The sequence below is a fragment of the Oryctolagus cuniculus genome, chromosome 11, assembly GCF_051225735.1.
Source record: "Oryctolagus cuniculus isolate XC-2025 breed Fujian yellow rabbit chromosome 11, ASM5122573v1, whole genome shotgun sequence".
NCBI lineage: Eukaryota > Metazoa > Chordata > Mammalia > Lagomorpha > Leporidae > Oryctolagus > Oryctolagus cuniculus.
In genome coordinates this window covers 7773296-7792402 of record NC_142877.1, presented here as the reverse complement: position 1 = coordinate 7792402, position 19107 = coordinate 7773296, and the positions used below count along the sequence as shown (strand labels likewise).

The following is a 19107-nucleotide window of genomic DNA, read 5'->3' as shown; positions in this document are numbered from 1 at the left end:
CTTCCTGAGCTGTTCCGGGCCTTTATTCTCTTCTCTGTCAAATGAGGGAGCTAGTGGGGCCCATCTCACAGCAGCAGTGTGGTCACACTTGGGCGGCGCTGGGCACGGGAGGCGGACTCTGAATGGTTGCGTTTCCTCCAGATCCATCTGTTGAAATCCCATCTCCAGGGTGAGGGGATTAGAGGGGTGGGGCCTTTAGGTGGTGACAGTCACCTGGGTGGAGCCCTCAGGAATGGGACCAGTGTGTCCTTATGAGGGGCGGCCATGGAGCTGGCCTGCCTCTTTCTACCACGTGAGCTGTCCACAGCCCGCAAGAGCCCCTGCCCTAAATTCCACTCTGCTGCCCGCTGATGGTGGAGTTGCAGTCCCTGCACCGGGAGAAGGGACACACACACCCAGTGTGTGGTAACATGTCATCCTGAACTAAGCACTGCACGTCAGTTTCCTGCTCCGAATCACCACTCCTAGAATCCATCCCAGTAGGTAAATTAAGTCATAAAACGATTCCCCACCCAACGCAATAAAGCTGTTTCATTTCGAATGACTCTATACACCTTTTTCAAACATTTTCATTTATTTTGAATGGTTCCTTATGTCATAAAGTTTGCACACCACTGGTGGGGGAAAAAAAAGGAATGAAAGAATTAAAGGAAAATAAAAAGGAATGAAAAATTAGGCATGGGTTAGGAGGAAACAGAATATTTGAAACAAAAGGGGGTGGAAAATGAAAGGTTTTTGTCTCAAAGGCGAGGAGGACCAGGTACTAGAATCCTGGAGAACTGAGCTGTTCTTTGGGGGAGGGGCTCATTCCGTGGCCATCAAATGGAGACTTAGTCTCGTCCCTGGAGAATCCATAGCACCTGTTTCCGTATTCCAGACGCTGGAAGGAACCAGTCTGGCTTTCTGGAACCCAGCACTTCTGCGGGCTTGCCCACGGGACGTCTGCTGTCGTCGCATACCCTGCGACCTGGGGACGCCGCGGCCCGCAGCCTGGAAAGCTAACGCCGCGTCCTGGAAGCGCGAGCGGACCCGGGGCGCGCGCATCCCCGGGAGGCTCCAGCTCATTCATTTCCCAACCGATTGTTGTGGTTGGATGCAGATGCGGCTGCGAAAGCCCAAGCCAAGCGGCGCAGGGCCTGGCGCGTAGCTAGCGGGAGCCGGAAGGGGCAAAGGCGCATTTGGTGGCCGGCGCAGAGTGGCGGGGAGCGGCGAGCGCTTGTCCCCTTCCAGCCCCGCCCGCGGGCGGGGTCCGCTGACCTCCGGACCACGCAGCCGCGGGGGGCGCTCAATGTGGAGTGGAGGCTCGGATTTAATTGAGAGAGTTATCATTCATTATTTATTAATGCTTTTTTTCCCTCATTCCTCTCTGCACTTAACGCAGCTTCTCTACTGCTGTGTCTCCTGCGATTCCTCACCACTTGTGTTTAGCTTTACGTACAGAGTGATTTAATGTCACCTAGGATCCCCTCACGTCATCTTAGAGGCGCCTCAGGCTCACAGCGGCGGGCCGCAGGTGTGAGGATTCCGCGTGGTGTGCCCCTGACCTTCGCAGTAATAAGCGAAGGTCGCACCATCTTGGTTCATGGTGGAAATGTTCCATTGTGTGGCTGGGCCACAGGGTAGGGAACCCCCGGACTGCTTCAGGTACTTGGCCACTTGGAACTCCTCTGAACCGGGCCTTGAACTCCCTGTGGACCCTGCCTTTCACTTCTGAGAGGAGTCGCTCTCCTCAGGGCAGGCGGCTAAAGGCAAGGTACCCGGGTCAACATGGAGCGGGACCGTCTCTCCTGTTCTGCCCAGCTGCTTAGCGGAAAGCTGCTTCCAAACTCCTTCTTTGCAAGTGGGCAAAAGTTGCTTCTTCTCATGGCTGCAATCTTAAACCATTTATGAGACGACGCCTGGTCTCCACGTTAATGAGAAAAAGATCCATTTTAATAGAAAGATAAAAGTAAAACTGTTGTGAGTGGATCTCTGTAGGAACAATACCTGCAGTACAGGAAACCAGTTGGTTTTCCCTTTTGTCCAGGCGATGCCAGAAGGTAAACAAACAGGCACCCCCCTTTCTGGGAATCAACCGGAGGCTGAAGCGGCTCGGAGGTCAGCTCTGGGCTCCACACTGTAACACAAGCACAAATGAGAGGAGTCATCGTGTTTTCCAGCTTTGGGAAGTCCTTAATGAGCCTTTCAAGTAGATAAAAGTTCATTGTATCAATCATTTAATTATAGAATGTGCCATAAAAACCTCATTTAGGAGCAAATACTGTCGTTCAAATTCTCAGATTTCTTTGCAAGTATCCGAAAGAATTTTTAAGATTTATTTGAAAGGCAGAGTTACAGAGAGAGACAGAGACAGAGAGAGGTCTTCCATCTGCTGGTTCACTCCCCAAACGGGTCAGAGCCTGGAACCAGCACCCATATGGGAATTCCGGCACCACAGGTAGCTGCTTAATCTGCTGTGGCATAGTCAGCCCCAAGAATGGGTTTCTAACGGTGAATCTGTCCCCAGACAAGAGCAATCTATATAATGCATTCAATAAAAAATAACTGACGGATAAAATGGCTTATGACAAAGTTGGGAAGTCAAGTGCCGGTCCTATCAGTTTATCAGCCAGCGTTATCTGGAACTATTACGAGGTAACTGCTGGCGTAGCTGCACGCTTTAAAGAATGCTTTTCTGCATTTTCACGTTCTCCAAAAGCAGACAGCAAACTGGTGGGCAGCAGCGGTGTCAGCCTGCAGCCCTGTTTCATTTGACTCCAGTGGCATTTCAACATTTTGAAAGAGTTGCCAACGTTCCCTAAAGTAAGCGCTTACATAAAAACCTGGATTTCTGACTCTCCTCCACAAAATGTGAGCTCTGGCCACACCAAGTGCCAAGTCCAGGCCAGAGGCAACAGAGGGCTCCGGCCAGGAACATCCGCCCCTCCCGCCTGGACTGCCACAGCCCCCACCTGGCCGGCCTCCTGCGTCACGGCTCCACCTGCCTGACTTCCCCTGGCTGCGGCGTCCCTCCGTTCTGCAGCCCCCGCTCGGCTGCGGGCCTCCCTGCGGCTCCCAGCCGGGCCCCTGTAGGCATTTGGAGTCTGCCACGCCCCCCGTTAAAGCCTGGAATGTGCACGTTGGAGATCTTCTGATCTCAGACTATTCCCGCAACGCACACTGACTTGTTGGCTCTTTTCCTGCTCTTTGAGACCCGCTTCCTGGAGAGCCTGCGCTTTGTTCTCTGCCTCCTCCAGACCGGCAGGCTCAACTCCGCAAACTCCGGACCGCGTGCAGGTGGAGCGCAGTCCGAGGCGCGGGGAGACTTTCTCCCGAGCACGTGGGGTGGGGGAGGGAGGCCGCGGCAGAGGCGGAGACGAAAGCTGGCCGAGAGTTGTTCACCACTTCCTGTCCCGGCCCGCGGCGCTGCCAGCCGGCCCCTGAAAGACAAGTACTTGCAGTGCGATCTTTTTGTTTGTTTTTGGAAAACACCACATCTTGAGTCTATCCTGCTTTAAGGAGAAAAAAAAAAAAAAAAAAAAAAAAAAAGACTGCGGCCTGTCTTTCTGCCAATAATTAGACATCAACACACGAGGAGGTGGGAACGCTTTGCAGGCAGGGAAGCAGACATTTCAGAGGTTGAAAATTCCATGCCAGATAAATAAGGCCCCCGCGTCCCTGAGTAACCTAAGACTAAATGCCAGACTTGGATCGCCGATTACTGGCTCCGCAGCGTTTCCTTCTTCCAACTGTTGGTGTTTGGTGTCAAGGTACATTTTCCTACCACAGTGCTTCCCTCCCCCAAACGATTAATTTTGTTTTTATGAATAATACAGTAAGCCCGAGTTATTATTTAGTGTGATTGTATGCTCGCCTCACGCTCTGCATTTTAATTTAAGTGTAACTGCGCAGGAAAAATGCAAATCTCTTCTATTCACATTCAAAAGAAAATAAATGGATTTTTTATGGCCTAAAGGATCTATTCATTACCAAATCATTTGTCTTTTCAGGAAGAACAGTTTATATATCCAGTATGTGCTAGTGCTGTCTATTGGCTGCATTTTCCCTTCCTTTGATAAATATGCTGCTTCTTTCCAATCTCCCTTGCATGTCTGCCGACAGGAGCAGCTTAAAGCAGGCAGAACAAGATTACAATTAATGGCATTAAACAGAAAGTGAAGGGTGAGTAGAACGCTCCAACGGATGGATATTAAATACTAAGAAAAATAAACAAACCTAAGACTTGGATTGTGTTAAATGAATGTTTTTTTTTCACAACTGGAATGTTAAAAATATATATACACTTAGCCTCGTCAAACCCAAACGTGACGGGTCGAGGGAGAAAATGGGTCCTTTGAACAGACTGCTGCTTTGCCAGTCTCATGGCGAGCTCCTGGAGAGCTAGACACACCCTGGCTTCGCGGCTCGCACTTCTGCGATCAGAAGTTGGGCACTTTGCATGCCGAGCTGTTTTTATTGAACACGGGATTATATTTATATCTTGATTAAAGATGCCAGTGTGGAGCGCTTTAGGGAGGGTGAAGGGATACAGGAACAGCTGTGGTACACAAAGCAGTTTCTGCTCAGCCCCTCCCCGGGGAAGCAGCCCGGAGACCTTCCTCCCGAATTTCAGCAAGAACTGTAAATGAGAAACGGTAGTGGCAATTGCGTTTGTTCTTGGGCGTACTGTACTTTGAAAGTCCCAAGATTGTGTGAAAGTTACCCACCCGGTGGACTTTCCCCATTCCTGTTTATGCATTCAGTTGGGTTTCAGAGCAAATTGAATGGATTTCTTTGTCCTCCACCCTCCCCCCCAGATTAAATCCAGATAGATAATCTGGTTTAGTTATGGCCACATTGTTTCAATCGGGCTAATTATAGTGCGGACAATACAATGGCAAGGAGAGCCGTTTAAGTGTTCATTTGAAGAAGGAGAAAATATTCTGTGTCAAATTCACGACCGTGCCTCTCTCTAACCGCTTCCCCAAGGCCAATTTAGAGAGCCTTTGTGCAAAGAACCGTTTACCCGGAAATTCTGAAACCCCAACGCGTTTCCACAGGGGCAGCACGTGGCCGGCGTGGGCAGGATCCCCGGGCTGGCCCTGAGTTTCAGGCAGAGTGGAGGAGCCGCAGGCGCCTGGGCTCTTTCCTCCGGTGACAGGAAGGTGGCTGGTTTTTCAGCAGGAGGGAAACGCCTTTGAGTGACTGAGCACTGGCTACAGGGAGGCGGGGTCAGGAGGACCTCTCGGAACCAGCTCCTTCTAAGCAAAAACGGATCAGTGCTTTCAGAGGCGCCTTTGGGAGGTGTGTTTCCTATCAGGAGAAATCACAGGATCAGAATGGGAAGGGAAGGCAGGGGACTGGGCTACTTCTTCCTTCATTCCAGGACGTATTTGGGACATTCCCGGGGTGGGGGAGGGGCAAAGGACTGCATCCAGGTCCTGGCACCCAGTGTGAAAGCAGGTGGCACCTTGGGGTCTGTAACCGATGGCAGACTGAGGCCCACCACAAGGAAATCAACAGCGCTGTTCCTGCTGGACGGTGAATGCAAGGTGCAGCTTACTTAGGGAATGTGTGTGGACTTTTTCTCTGAAATCTCCCATCACTCAGGGGGCTCGGCGACTCCAGGAGGTGAGGATGCCAGTAGAGCACCTGTTACGCAAGGCAAGAGGAGACGTGAGCGCCGCAGCGCCCCAGCCCCGGGCGGGAGCTCTCTTGTTCAGTGTGCCCGACACAGCAATGCATGCAGATAGCTTGTGCTTAACAAATTGGGAACGTAGGACTAGAGCTGACTTTTGCTTGTCTCACGTTTTCCAGAATTGCCCATGACTCAAAGCTCCTGTGATTTCATGCAAGCTGATACATTTGAAAGGAAGAACGAACCGCTCAATTATCGGTCTGTCCTGCTGCACTGCTTAAAACCCTGGACGTGATTTTAAGCTGCTTAGGGCAACTGCACCCCATATTGTAGTGCCTGGCTTCCTGTCCCAGCTCTGCTCTCCACACCCTGGAGGCAGCTGATGATGTCTCCAGTAGTTTAGGGCCCCTGCCACCTACAAGGGAGACCAGGAATGAGTTACAGTCTCCTGGCTTTGGCCTGCCCAGCCCTGGCTGTTGTGGGAGTGAACCACCAAATGAGAGATTTCTCTCCTTCTCTCTCAAGCAAATAAAATGAAATTAAAATAATAACAGAAGCTAGCACTTGTGGGTCAAATGCAGACCAGATTCTTAACCCTTCTGCTGTATCAATTAGTTTCCAAAAATTGTTTATTGTTTTATTTATTTGAAAGGCAAAGAGAGAGAGAGAGAGAAGGAGGGAAAGAGAGAGGGGGGACATCTCTTCTGCTGGTTCACTCCTTAAATGTCTGAAACAATAAGGCTGAAGACAGGAGCCTGCGATCCAGATCTCCCAAGTGGGTGACAGGGACCCAACTGCTTGAGCCATTGCTGCTGCCTTCCAGGGTCTCTATTAATTAGATTACTGGAAGCTGTGATCAGAAATGGAGCCAGGACTGGAATCCAGGCACCCATGTGGGATGAGGCATGTCAATCAGTGACATATCAATTACTATGCGGAATGCCTGCTCCTGTATTAATTCTTAAGGCTTGAGTTCTGTTTGACAAGTTGAAGTCATTTTTTTTTAAACAAATCTATGTTGTTGGGGCATTAGGGAAAATAACATTAGGAGAGAAAACAAATATTCCAAATTTGCAGAAACTCCAGCAAATACAATTTTTAGCCCTTACTTTTATATGTAAAGATTGATTTATTTATTGAAAGCAGGGGCAGAGAGAGAAAGAGTCCACCCACTGGTTTATTCCCCAAATGCCGCAAGTATCAGGGCTAGACCAGGCCAAAGCTGGGAGTCAGAAATTCCATCCAGGTCACCCATGCGTGGCAGGGGCCCAAGCACTTGAGCCATCATCCACTGCCTCCCAGGCATATTAGCAGGAAACTGGATCGGAAGTGGAGGTAAGCCTTGAACCAAGATACACTGATAGGAGATGTGTGTGTCCCAAGCAGTGGCTTAACCGGTTGCACCACCACATCGCCCTCTCATCTATTTTAAGCAACAAAAAGCTGATTTAACTGTTTATTTATTTAAAAAATTATTTTCTTTACAAGGCAGAGAGACAAAAAGAGAGATAGAGCTCTCACCCACTAGTTACTCCCCAAATGCCGGCAGTACCTGGGCAGAACCTGGGAGCTAGGAATTCATCCGGGTCTCCCAGGTGGGTGGTAGGAACCCAAGTACTGGAGCCATCATCGGCCACCTCCCAGGGTGTGCAGCAGCAGGAAGCTGGAATCAGGGATGAAGCCAGGATTTAAACCCAGGTGGTCAGAGATGGGATGCAGGCACCTGACTTATTTTAACCTCTAGGCCTACAGTCAACCTCAAGCCAGTGTTTAGAAGTGTGAAATTTACCTTTACAAGAAATTCGCCCTAGTCAGTTCACTGCCCAGATAGCCACGAGCTGCTGAATTGTGACTGTTTAAATAAAATATGGGGGACGGCACTGTGCTGTGGCAGATTAAGCCAGAGCTTGCTACGCTGGCACCCGATTGGGCACCGTTCATGTCCCAGCTGCTCCACTTCTGATCCCCCTCCTTGTTCCTGGCTGGGGCCTGGTTCAACTTTGCCTTTTGCGGCCACTTGGGGAGTGAGCCAGAGAATGGAAGATCTCTCTCTCTCTCTCTCTCTCTGTGTCTCTCCTTCTGTCTCTCTGTAACTCCAACTTTCTAAATAAATAAATAGATCTTTTATTTTATTTATTTTTAAAAAAGGTTTATTTATTTGAAAATCAGAGTTAGAGAGAGAGAGAGAGAGAGAGATCTTTCACCCACTGATGTACTCTCCAGATGGCTACTATGGCCAGGGCTGGACCAGGTTGAAGCCAGGAGCAGGGAGCTTCTTCTGGGTCTCCCATGTGGGTGGCAAGGGCCCAAGCACTTGGGCCACCTTCCACTGCTTTTCCCAGGCCATAGCAGGCAGCTGGATTCACGTGGAACATCTGAGACGAGAGCCAGGGCTGACCTAGGAGGCCAGCCTCACAGGCAGAGGCCCTACCCACCATACCATAATGCTGGCCAATAAATACATCATTTTTTAAACCGATTTATTTATTTATTTGAAAGGCAGAAAAACAGAGAGGCAAAGAGAAAGAGAAAGAGAGAGGTCTTCCATCTGCTTGTTCACTCCCCAGATGGCTGCAACGGCCGGAGCTGCGCCAATCCGAAGCCAGGAACCAGGAGCTTCTTCTGGGTCTCCCACGCGGGTGCAGGGGCCATCTTCTACTGCTTTCCCAGGCCACAGCAGAGAGCTGGATCGTAAGTGTGGCAGCGGGGACTTGAACCAGCGCCCATATGGGATGCCGGCTCTGCAGGTGGCGGTTTACCCACCATGCCACAGTGCTGGCACCTAAATAAATCTTAAAAAAAATCAATATGGATGGATAACTGAAAAGAGAATGGAAAGTTTTCTCTTTTTGTATTAAAAAACTGTGGAGCTTTTAAATGGTAAAAGAATAGTGCATTTCCTAATTATTATTCTTTAATAAAATACTTTTACTGTTCTCTGGGCCAGATGGTGTATTATTCCTATAATTATTTGATTAAGGAGTTCTTGGAAAACTTTGTTATGTAGTGTTAGACACTGTCATGCCAGGCTGTTGCCTGCAGAGCTTTTGACCTTTCTCGGTACCCTAATTAGTGAGCTAGCCCTTCTGTGGAAACCCCCATGCGTGCTCTTCCTCCTCTGTCGCTCCCCCTCCTGTCTTTCCTTCCTTCCAGAAGGAATCAAACGGTTCCCCCTCTTGTACGACGTGCACGGTTAACTACAGAAGACTGGGTACAGTTGGCATCCTCTCATGAGTCATTCAGTAATAATAGCAACACAGCGCATTAAAAATATATGGAAGTGTTATAATTGAGCTTGATTGCACTAAAGCTAACTTCGCAGACTGGAAATTGAAATAAATTCCCATGTGTGTTTTTAAATACTCGCGTGCTAGGTTCTCCGAGAGGCACTTTGAACATGGAAGTGATGAAAATCCAATTTGAAAAATTGTTACTTTATTTTTAACATTTGTTGAGGCTCTCTGCTAAGAAGTTAAATTAGATTTTCTCATTTAATCTGAGGAAATAACATCATTATCCTCGTACTTGAGAAAAGCCCGGAGCGTGTAAAGCAGCTGCCTGAAGACATGCGGCTCTCAGGTGGCTGTGATGCTGGGTAGGAACCCAGACCTATTTGAGGGCAAGGCAAGACCGCTTAGAAGTCACTCGCCTTTCAGGTGCATAAGGGATTTATATATATATATATATATATATATATATATATTTATTTATTTATTTGAAAGTCAGAGTTGCACAGAGCGAAAGAGAGGCAGAGAGAGAGAGAGGGAGGGAGAGAGAGAGAGAGAGAGAGGTCTTCCATCCCCTGGTTCACTCCCCAATTGGCTGCAATGGCTGGAGCTATGTTGGTCTGAAGCCAGGAGCCAGGAGCTTCTTCCGGGTCTCCCACGCAGGTGCAGAAGCCCAAGGACTTGGGCCATCCTCTACTGCTTTCCCAGGCCATAGCAGAGAGCTGGATAGGAAGTGGAGCAGCAGGGACTTGAACCGGCACCATATGGAGTGCTGGGTCTGCAGGTGGCAGTTTACCTGCTATGCCACAGCGCTGGCCCCATAAGGGGATCTTAAAAAGGACGGGTGTGGTGCAGTAGCGCTTTAACCCACGTCGCATATTGGAGCACCAACTTGAGTCCCAGCTGCCCCGCTTCTGGTCCAGCTTCACATTAATGCACCTGGGAAGACAGTGAAGATGGCCTAAGTGCTTGGGTTCCTGCCATCCACATGGCAGACCTGGATGGAGCTCCAAGCTCCTGGCTTTAACCTGGCCCAGCCTGCCTGTTGGGCCATCTGGGGAGTGAAACAGAGGATGGACGATCTTTCTCTGTCTCTCCCTCTCTGTGTGTTATGCTGCCTTTCAAATAAATAAGTAAAATAAATGTTACAAAAAGATCACTGATAACTCCATCGTATTCTAGGAGTCCTGTACAGTTGGGTTGAGAAGAAAAACCAAGGAGGATAAGGTTCACAGGACTTGGTCTAACTGGACTCCTATCCCTTCTCTTCCCTCGAATAAAACTAAAAATGTGATATCCTTTTTAAAAAAGATTTATCTATTTGAAAGGTGGAGTGACAGAGATCTCCCATCTGCTGATTCACTCCCCAAATTCCCCCAAGAGCTGAGGCTGGGCCGGGCCAAAGCCAGGAGCCAGGAGCCAGGAACCCCATCTGCAGCTTGCACATAGGTGGCAGGCACCTAAGCACTTGGGCCATCTGCTGCTGCTTTCCCGGGTGCACTGGCAGGGAGCAGCCGGGAACTAGCGCCCCTATGGGAGGCCAGCATCACAAGCCATGGCTTACCCTGCTGAACCACAAATGCCAGCCCAAGATGTGACATCCTGAATTGATTCTGCTTCTTTTTCGGTTTCCCAAGCTAGAAGCTCCCTTGTGTCCGAGCCGGGAGCTCTGGAGTTGGGCTCTCTGTTTGGATCTCAGCCCCACCTCATGTGGTTGGACTCTGGCTGCTTCAGTTTTCTGAGGCCCAGTGTGGTCGTCTTGAATATGGGGTTACTTGTGTGTATCTGCATTGATGCCAATGTAGTTCTGTCAAACTTTGTTCATACTTTTGTCGAACCAATGGTTCAGAATGTTGGACTACTATTGTTTAATGATCTGTGATTAAAATTTCTGTATATGGGTGAAATGGCCATCTTTCCATTTGATTGTTGTTTATAGCCCTTGCCTGTATTTCTGCTAAAGTAGGACCTTTTTACTTAAACAAACAAACAAAAAAAGATAATTGAATGACAATAATAGAAAATATCAGGGGAAAATGAGGATAATAGTAATGAACTTAAAAAAGATTTATTTATTTATTTATTAAAATTTTATTTGACAGGTAGAGTTATAGACAGTGAGACAGAGAGACAGAGAGAAAGGTCTTCCTTCTATTGGTTCACCCCCCAAATGGCCGCCATGGCCGGAGCTACGGTGATCTGAAGCCAGGAGCCAGGTGCTTCCTCCTGGTCTCCCATGCGGGTGCAGGAGCCCAAGCACTTGGGCCATCCTCCACTGTCCTCCCGGGCCACAGCAGAGAGCTGGACTGGAAGAGGAGCAACCGGGACTAGAACCCGGTGCCCATATGGGATGCCAGCACCACAGGCGGAGGATTAGCCAAATGAGTCATGGCGCCTGGCCCCCATATTTATTTATTTGAAAGTCAGAGTTACACACAGAGAGAAGGAGAGGCAGAGAGAGAGAGGACTTCCATCCACTGGTTCACTCCCCAATTGGCCGCAATGGCCGGAGCTACGTCTATCCAAAGCCAGGAGGCAGGAGCTTCTTCCTGGTCTCTCACATGGTGCAGGGGCCCAAGGACTTGGGCCATCTTCCACTGCTTTCCCAGGCCATGGCAGAGAGCTGGATTGGAAGTTCGAGCCGGGACTCGAACTGGCGCCCATATGGGATGCCGGCGCTGCAGGTGGCAGCTTTACCTTTTATGCCACAGTGCCGGCCCAGTAATGACCTTCTTAATGATGTGAAGACTGAATTAAAATATCCTTGTAAAATACAGGGTGAAACTGGTAGTCAGCTTAGTGAGTTCATGTGCTTTGCTTAACAATTAAAATTATTATTTAAAAATTATTTATCTATTTGAAACCCAGAAAGACGGAGACAGGGTAGAGGGAGCTCCCACTCGCTGTTCACTCCCAAACTGCCTGCGATGGCTGGGACCAGGGACCAGAAAGACAATCCAGGTCTCCTGATTGGCAGCAACCTGATCGCTTGAGCTGTCACCAGCTGCCTTGAGGGTCCGTGTGAGCATACAGCTGGAGTCAGCAGTCAGAGCCAGGAATCGAATACAGGTGCTCTGATGTGGGGTGTGGGTGTCTTTGCGGCACCTTAGCCACTAGCAAAATGCTTGCCCCCCCCCCAAATTATTTTTAAAAGTTGACAGTTTTTAACAATTAGGAAATACATTCATTTTCTTCTTCTTCTTCTTTTTTTTTTTTTTTTAACAGGCAGAGTTAGACAGTGAGAGAGAGAGAGACAGAGAGAAAGGTCTTCCTTCTGTTGGTTCACCCCCTAAATGGCCGCCACGGCCAGTGTGCTGCGGCCGGCGCGCTGCGCAGATCCCAAGCCAGGAGCCAGGTGCCTCTCCTGGTCTCCCATGTGGGTGCAGGGCCCAAGCACTTGGGCCATCCTCCACTGCACTCCTAGGCCATAGCAGAGAGCTGGCCTGGAAGAGGAGCAACCGGGACAGAATTCGGAGCCCCGACCGAGACTAGAACCCGGGGTGCCGGCGCCGCAGGCGGAGGATTAGCCAAGTGAGCCACGGTGCCGGCTGAATGCATTCATTTTCAAAAAGTTCTAGATTCTTGGTTTGTAAAATTTTATATTTTTCGAAATTGGAAGCAGAAATGGAAGAATGAATTGGAAGATGAATTTTCCGGTGAGTAGATGGGAGAGACGTGAGACTGTGTGGGCGACTCCGTGGCAAATGGCTGCCGAGGTAAAGAGGTGGCTTATCCACAGGTTCCCGAGGCTCTCCTATACGTGGTGTGGTGTGGGTGTCAGGGATCCATCGCAGGCTTCTGGGTACATGTGTGGTGGGATTGGAGTGGTGTTTTAGGTAAAGCCGCTCAGGGATCAACTCCTACTGTGCGCATGCTCACCAGGTGCCGGCCCTGTAGTAAAATCACTGAGGACATGACGACGAGTCCCACAGGTAAGGTTTGTGGGTGGGCACCCTTCAAGCCGGCTCTCCGTGCCCGCCCCTCCCCCACCCCCACCCTGGAGTGTGGGCTGAACCCAGTGACTCACTTCCAATGGCCAGAAGTGACAAAGGAAGGGATGCGATTTCACAGGGAGGTTTCCGAACGGCTGTGACTTCCACCTTGCTCACCCACTGCTGTTTGTCCTGTTCAGCTCCCTGGCCCCAAGGGAGGGCAGCTGCCACACTGAGTTCTCCAGGGGAGAGACCCTCCCTCCCACCCCCCGACAAAGAACCGAGAGAGGTCTGCACTGAGTAGCAGGTGCAGAACCGTGACGCTCAGCCCTGCAGCCCGAGCAGGACTGCACCCCGCTAAGCACCTCGTTGGGAGGTGGTTCTTTTTTTTTTTTTTTCTTTTTTTTGATAGGCAGAGTGGACAGTGAGAGAGAGAGAGACAGAGAGAAAGGTCTTCCGTTGGTTCACCCTCCAATGGCTGCCGCGGCCGGCGCACCGCGCTGATCCGGTGGCAGGAGCCAGGTGCTTTTCCTGGTCTCCCATGGGGTGCAGGGCCCAAGCACCTGGGCCATCCTCCACTGCACTCCCTGGCCACAGCAGAGGGCTGGCCTGGAAGAGGGGCAACCGGGACAGAATCCGGCGCCCCAACAGGGACTAGAACCTGGTATGCCGGCGCCGGTAGGCGGAGGATTAGCCTAGTGAGCTGCGGCGCCGGCTGGGAGGCGGTTCTTTCTCACGCAGAGCCCTGAGCTGAGGCCGCCGCTCCAGCCAACACCCCGACTATCCACTGGAGGCGCGTCCGTAGCCTGACCCATACAAACTGTGCACTTGCTGTTTTCAGCTGCCATGCTGTAGGCTCCTTCGTCACCTGGCAGTGGACAGCTAACGCCATCTGTTTCCACGGAGCTTCCCGCTTGGTGGGGTGAAGGATGTCAGCTAAGCACGACACTGGGTGCAGTAAAATCACAGCCATGCCAGGTGCAGACAGAGCTGCACGAAAGAGGCCATACCGGGGGGTGGTCTGATTTCGTATTTAATGGACCAGGGCACTGTTTTTGGGAAATGACCATTGAGCTGGGCTTTAAAGAGTGCCTTGCCCTACCTTAGGGTGGGAAGCAGGAACAGTGTAAAAGTCTCACAAGAGGCTGGCGCTGTGGCGCAGCTGGTTAAAGCCCTGGCCTGCAGTGCCAACATCCCATATGGGCACCAGCTCGAGACCCGGCTGCTCCACTTCCAATCCAGCTCTCTGCTATGGTTTGGGAAAGCAGTAGAAGATGGCCCATGTCCTTGGGCCCCTGCACCCACGTGGGAGACCTGGAAGAAGCTCCTGGCTCCTGGCTTCGGATCGGCACAGCTCCAGCTGTTGTGGCCAATTGGGGAGTGAACCAGCGGATGGAAGACCTCTCTCTCTCTCTCTCCCTCTCTCTGTCTGTCTCTGTCTGTCTATCTCTCTGCCTCTCCTTCTCTCTCTGTGTAACTTTGACTTTCAAATAAATAAATAAATATTTTTAAAAAAGCAGTCTCACAAAAGGAGGAAACCCCCAGTGCCGGGGGACTGAAGGAACACTGGAGGGACTGGGACAGAGATGAGCTGCGCAGGGAGAGCAGGTACCGGATCCTGTGGGCTGTGTTAAGCCGTCCGGCCTTCATCCCCCGCCCATCAGCAGGTGAGGCAGACTGCGGGAGAATGGTTGTACAGGGGCAGGGGTCAAAGCAGGGGACCAATTTGTTGGCTGCTGCCGTGATCCCGTCTAGGCAGATGGCGTGGATGGGCGTCTGTGCGGGTGGTGGAGTTGTGCGGCCGGCTCCGGGCGATTCTTGGGTAGCAGCATTGGTAGGACTTGGTTGATGGCTTGGGCAAGGAGAGTGAGGAGGAAGGGAGGTGTCAGTTTTGACTCATAGTGTTTTTAACTGGGGAAGCTGGACAGACTGGGAGAAGGGAGAGGCTATTAAATCGTCAAGGGAAGTGGTCCTGAAGATGTTGAATCAGCGACGAGTAGGACTGGCACATGGACCCCCAGGGCACCGCAGAGGTAAATCCCTCGATTCACCCACGGCCTGGCCACTGGGTGAAGCCCGTATGTGAAAGGGAAGAATCTAGGACTTCAGCTCCGAGTGTTTTTGCTGTTTCTGTCTTGAATTAGAGAGTGGGATCATGAATCGGTGTCCTATGAAATACTCCCTAAATCTGTCCATTTCTACAGCCGTGAGCTGGTCTGTGCCTAGTGGGAGGGGAACAGCACAGAGAGAAAAATCAGCTTTTCAGCATCAACAAAGTATTACTATTCGAGGCCAAGGAGAAGGGCTGCATTACAGAACCCATGGAGTGGTGCTCTGGCGCTCACTGTAGCCGTAGACACTGACTGGATCACGTGCTCGCTGGAAACCCGAGGTCCCACGTGCTCAGATTGTGCTGCTCCTGGACTCAGAACCGGTGGACCAAATGGTTTGAATGGAATTAAGAGATTGTAAGGGAGGTGGGCCTGTTTTCAGCAACTGCCAACTGGACACATTTCTATTGCATAGGAGGCCAAAGGATGTATGTGTCTTTGGGGTTTGGTGCTGTGGCGTAGCAGGTAAAGCTGCCATCTGCAGTGCTGGCATCCCATATGGATGCTGGTTCAAGTCCCAGCTGCTCCACTTCCAATCCAGCTCTCTGCTGTGGCCTGGGAAAGCAGTGAAAGTTGGCCCAAGCGCTTGGGCCCCTGCACTCATGTGGGAGACCCACAAGAAGCTTCTGGCTCCTGGCTTTGGATCTGCCATTTGGGGAGTGAACCAGCGGATGGCAGATATTTTCTCTCTCTCTTTGCCTCTCTGTACTCTGCCTTCAAAAAAAAATCTTAAAAAAAGCCCAACATTAATTTAAAAAAATACGTGTGTCTATAAGTACATATTGAATATAACATATCATCTAACATAATACCTAAGTACTATATACTATATAAAGGAGAACACATCACAAACAAATTACATTAACTTTTAATTTAAGTTTAAATGCGTTTAAAATACAATTTAAAATCATTGAATTAAAATGTGTGTGTGAATTTGTTTATAAGTGAAGAGAGGATACAGATATATATGCACATGTGTGTGTCTTTAAATCTGGGGTAATCTTGGGAGCTGGTGACAGGCACCCTGCAATGCTGGGTGGTGTGCTAGGGGACGTTACTATCTGGTGAGCAGTGTATTTCACCCACAAAAGCACCCAATCGGATCCAGATTAAGAACTGACAAGCCAGGGCTGGCACTGTGGCATGTGTTAACACCCTGCCTTGAAGTGCTGGCATTCCATATGGGCGCTGGTTCAAGACCCAGCTGCTCCACTTCTGATCCAGCTCTCTGCTATGGCCTAGGAAAGCAGTGGAAGATGGCCCAGGTCCTTGGGCTCCTGCACCCACATGAGAAGACCCGGAGGAAGCTCCTGGCTCCTGGCTTTGGATCAGTGCAGCTCCGGCCATTGTGGCCAATTGGAGAGTGAACCATTGGATGGAAGACCTCTCTCTCTCTGTGTGTGTCTCTGTCTATCTATCTCTCTGCCTCTCCTCTCTCTGTGTAACTCTGACTTTCAACTGATAAATAAATCTTAAAAAAAAAAAAAAAAAGAACTGACAAGAAAAAAAAAAAGAGAGAGAGAGAGAAAGAAAAGAAAAAAGAACTTAGTAGAACTTAGTGCATCCAAGGATGAATTCAAACTCTGGTCATCTCAGCTCCTTCCTTTACATTTTTGTTCAAGCAAATTAGGCTTATAAATACTTGGGAAATTTTGACAACAATGAAAAGCTCTTCCCCTGGTTTCTGAGGCGGCGAAGGCCACGCAGAGCAAGGTGACGGCTACAAGGGGCTGCTGACTGCCTTCCCAGCTGCACCCCGCCGCCCACGAGCTGCTCCCCGCCAGCCAGGCACAGAGATCTTTCCAGAAGGCAGATCAGATCCTGGCTCTGCTTCCTCACACCTTCCTCGGCGCTTCCCATCTGATGCACAGTGAAACGTTTGCACACTCCTCACCACGGCCGCGGAGCCCATGGGAGCTGCGTGCCTTCCTGCCTCTTCTCTCGCTTCCGCCTGTCTCTGGCTTGAGATCTAAGTGTAACCAGCTTCATTTGCATCCCTTCCCCGTGCCAGCCCGTCCTCGCCGCGGGGCCTGTGCCATTGCTGTTCTCCTGGCTGGGCACACGCTTTCCCTAGAGCCCCTCACTCAGATCTAGGTGCAGGCGGAACCCTCAGAAGATGGTCCACACCTGGCGCAGGCAGCAGCTTCACATCCCATGCCAGCACGGGTTCGAGTCCCCATCCAGCTCCCTGCCATGGCCTGGAAAAGCAGCGGACGACGGCCCAAGTGTCTGAGTCCCTGCACCCACGTGGGGGACATGGATGGAGCCCTTGGCTTTGGCTTTGGCTTTGCTTGGCATGGCCCTGGCCATTGCAGCCGTCTGGGGAGTGAATCAGCCTTTGGAAGATCTTGCTCTGTCATTCTGCCTTTCTAAGAAATAAACCTTAAACATAAAATAAAACCAAGAAGGCCCTCCTCTACCCCCTTGGCCTTCTCTCTTGGTTTTCACAGCCGCATGCTTAACAACAGGGTTGCCTTCAGAGACCTGTGACTTCAGCGAGCAGACATCGTAACACGCACTCACACAGATAAAGCGACGACGGGGCTGGGGACCTTGGACGAGAGCCTCGTTCAGTGATGGGTGACTTTCTCAGCTGCAACACAGCGCTGTACGGCTTTCTGGGTTCATCTGACTTGGCTGCAAGCGGCACGGCTTTCCAGCTGACTCTCCCTGGTGTCACCTCCATAAAGAATCACTTTCGGTCTCTTTGCCGAGGCACCTGGAGGTTTCCCTGGCCCTGCCTGGCACTTCGTAGGTGCTGGAAAAAGATTTTCTGAAATGCATGTATTGGATCGATTGGCTAAGCCACCTGGGATGCCAACAGCTAGTATTTGGGTGAGCTAAAGTGACCATTCTCCCAGGAAGAGCTTTTTAAAAACATTTATTTATTTATTTGAAAGGTAGAGGCCAGCGCCGTGGCTCACCAGGCTAATCCTCTGCCTGAGGCGCCAGCACCCCGGGTTCTAGTCCCGGTAGGGGCGCCAGATTCTGTCCCGGTTGCCCCTCTTCCAGGCCAGCTCTCTGCTGTGGCCCAGGAGTGCAGTGGAGGATGGCCCAGGTGCTTGGGCCCTGCACCCCATGGGAGACCAGGAGAAGCACCTGGCTCCTGGCTTTGGATCAGCACGGTGCACCGGCCGTGGCGCGCCGGCTGCAGAGGCCATTGGAGGGTGGAGGGTGAACCAATGGCAAAGGAAGACCTTTCTCTCTGTCTCTCTCTCTCTCACTGTCCACTCTGCCTGTCAAAAAAAAAAAAAAAAAAAAAAAAAAAAAGGGTGTGTTACAAAGAATCCACGGTCGGACTTCCACAGGTTTTGCACCAAAATAAATATCGGTAACCCCATTTTTTCACAAACTTTAAGATACACTTATTTGAAAGGCAGAGTGAAAAAGGGGTTAGAGAGAGAGCGCGAGCTTATTTATTTATTATTTGAGAGGTAGAGTTACAGACAGTGAGAGGTGGAGGGTTAACCTGCTGCACCCCGGCGCCAGCCCCCGGAGAGAACTTTCATCTGCTGGTTCGCTTCCCAAACACCCAAAACCGCCGGGGCCGGGCCAGGCCCGCGCTGGGAGACGGAACTCCATTTGGGTCTCCCATGTGAGTGGCGGGGACCCAAGCACGTGGGCCATCCCCTCTCTCTGAGTGTACATTGAGCGGGAAGCTGGTGAGGCTCTGATGTGAGTCGTGGGCATCCCAAGTGGCTTAACCCACCGCGCCACACTGCCCGCTCCCGCTGTGACTTCCCGGGCCCTCTCATGTATTCCACAGGTGCAGTTTGCAAGCAAGAGAACAGAGCTGTGCGGAGAGGCGGAGTGGAGGGGAAGCTTCTCCTGCGTGCCCAGTGGGTCCATTTCTTAGGCTGCCCCTTCCTGACATTCTGTGGGCTGCACCCCAGGCCTTCAGTTCTGGGATGCACCCCTGTGTGCTTTGATTAGTGTCTGCTTTCATCCTCAGTTGGCTTCTTTGAACAGAAACAAGTGTTAGTGAGACCAGCAAGCTCCCCGTGAAAAGTGAAAGGAAGAAGAAGGAATTCCAGATCTACCAGCAGCGGTCGGCGCCGTGGCGTAGTGGGTTAAGCAGCCTGCAGTGCTGGGATCCTACATGGGCGTCAGTTTGAGTCCCGGCTGCTCTACTTCTGACCCAGCTTCCTGCTAATGCCCCTTGAAAGCAATGGAAGATGGTCCAAGTGCTTGGGCCCCTGTACTCATGTGGGAAACCCGGA

The 19107-nt window shown here is 50.8% G+C and overlaps 1 long non-coding RNA gene across 1 annotated transcript; it reads right to left on the bottom strand.

Annotated features, from left to right (window-relative positions):
- Positions 1 to 555: 555 nt before the first annotated feature.
- On the bottom strand, positions 556 to 3470 carry LOC138844188 (uncharacterized). The gene is made up of 2 exons (XR_011379731.2): positions 2952 to 3470; positions 556 to 2116 (listed from the first exon to the last, which is right to left on the bottom strand). It is a non-coding gene; the product is annotated as an uncharacterized LOC138844188 (long non-coding RNA).
- Between the last annotated feature and the right edge of the window lie 15637 nt (positions 3471 to 19107).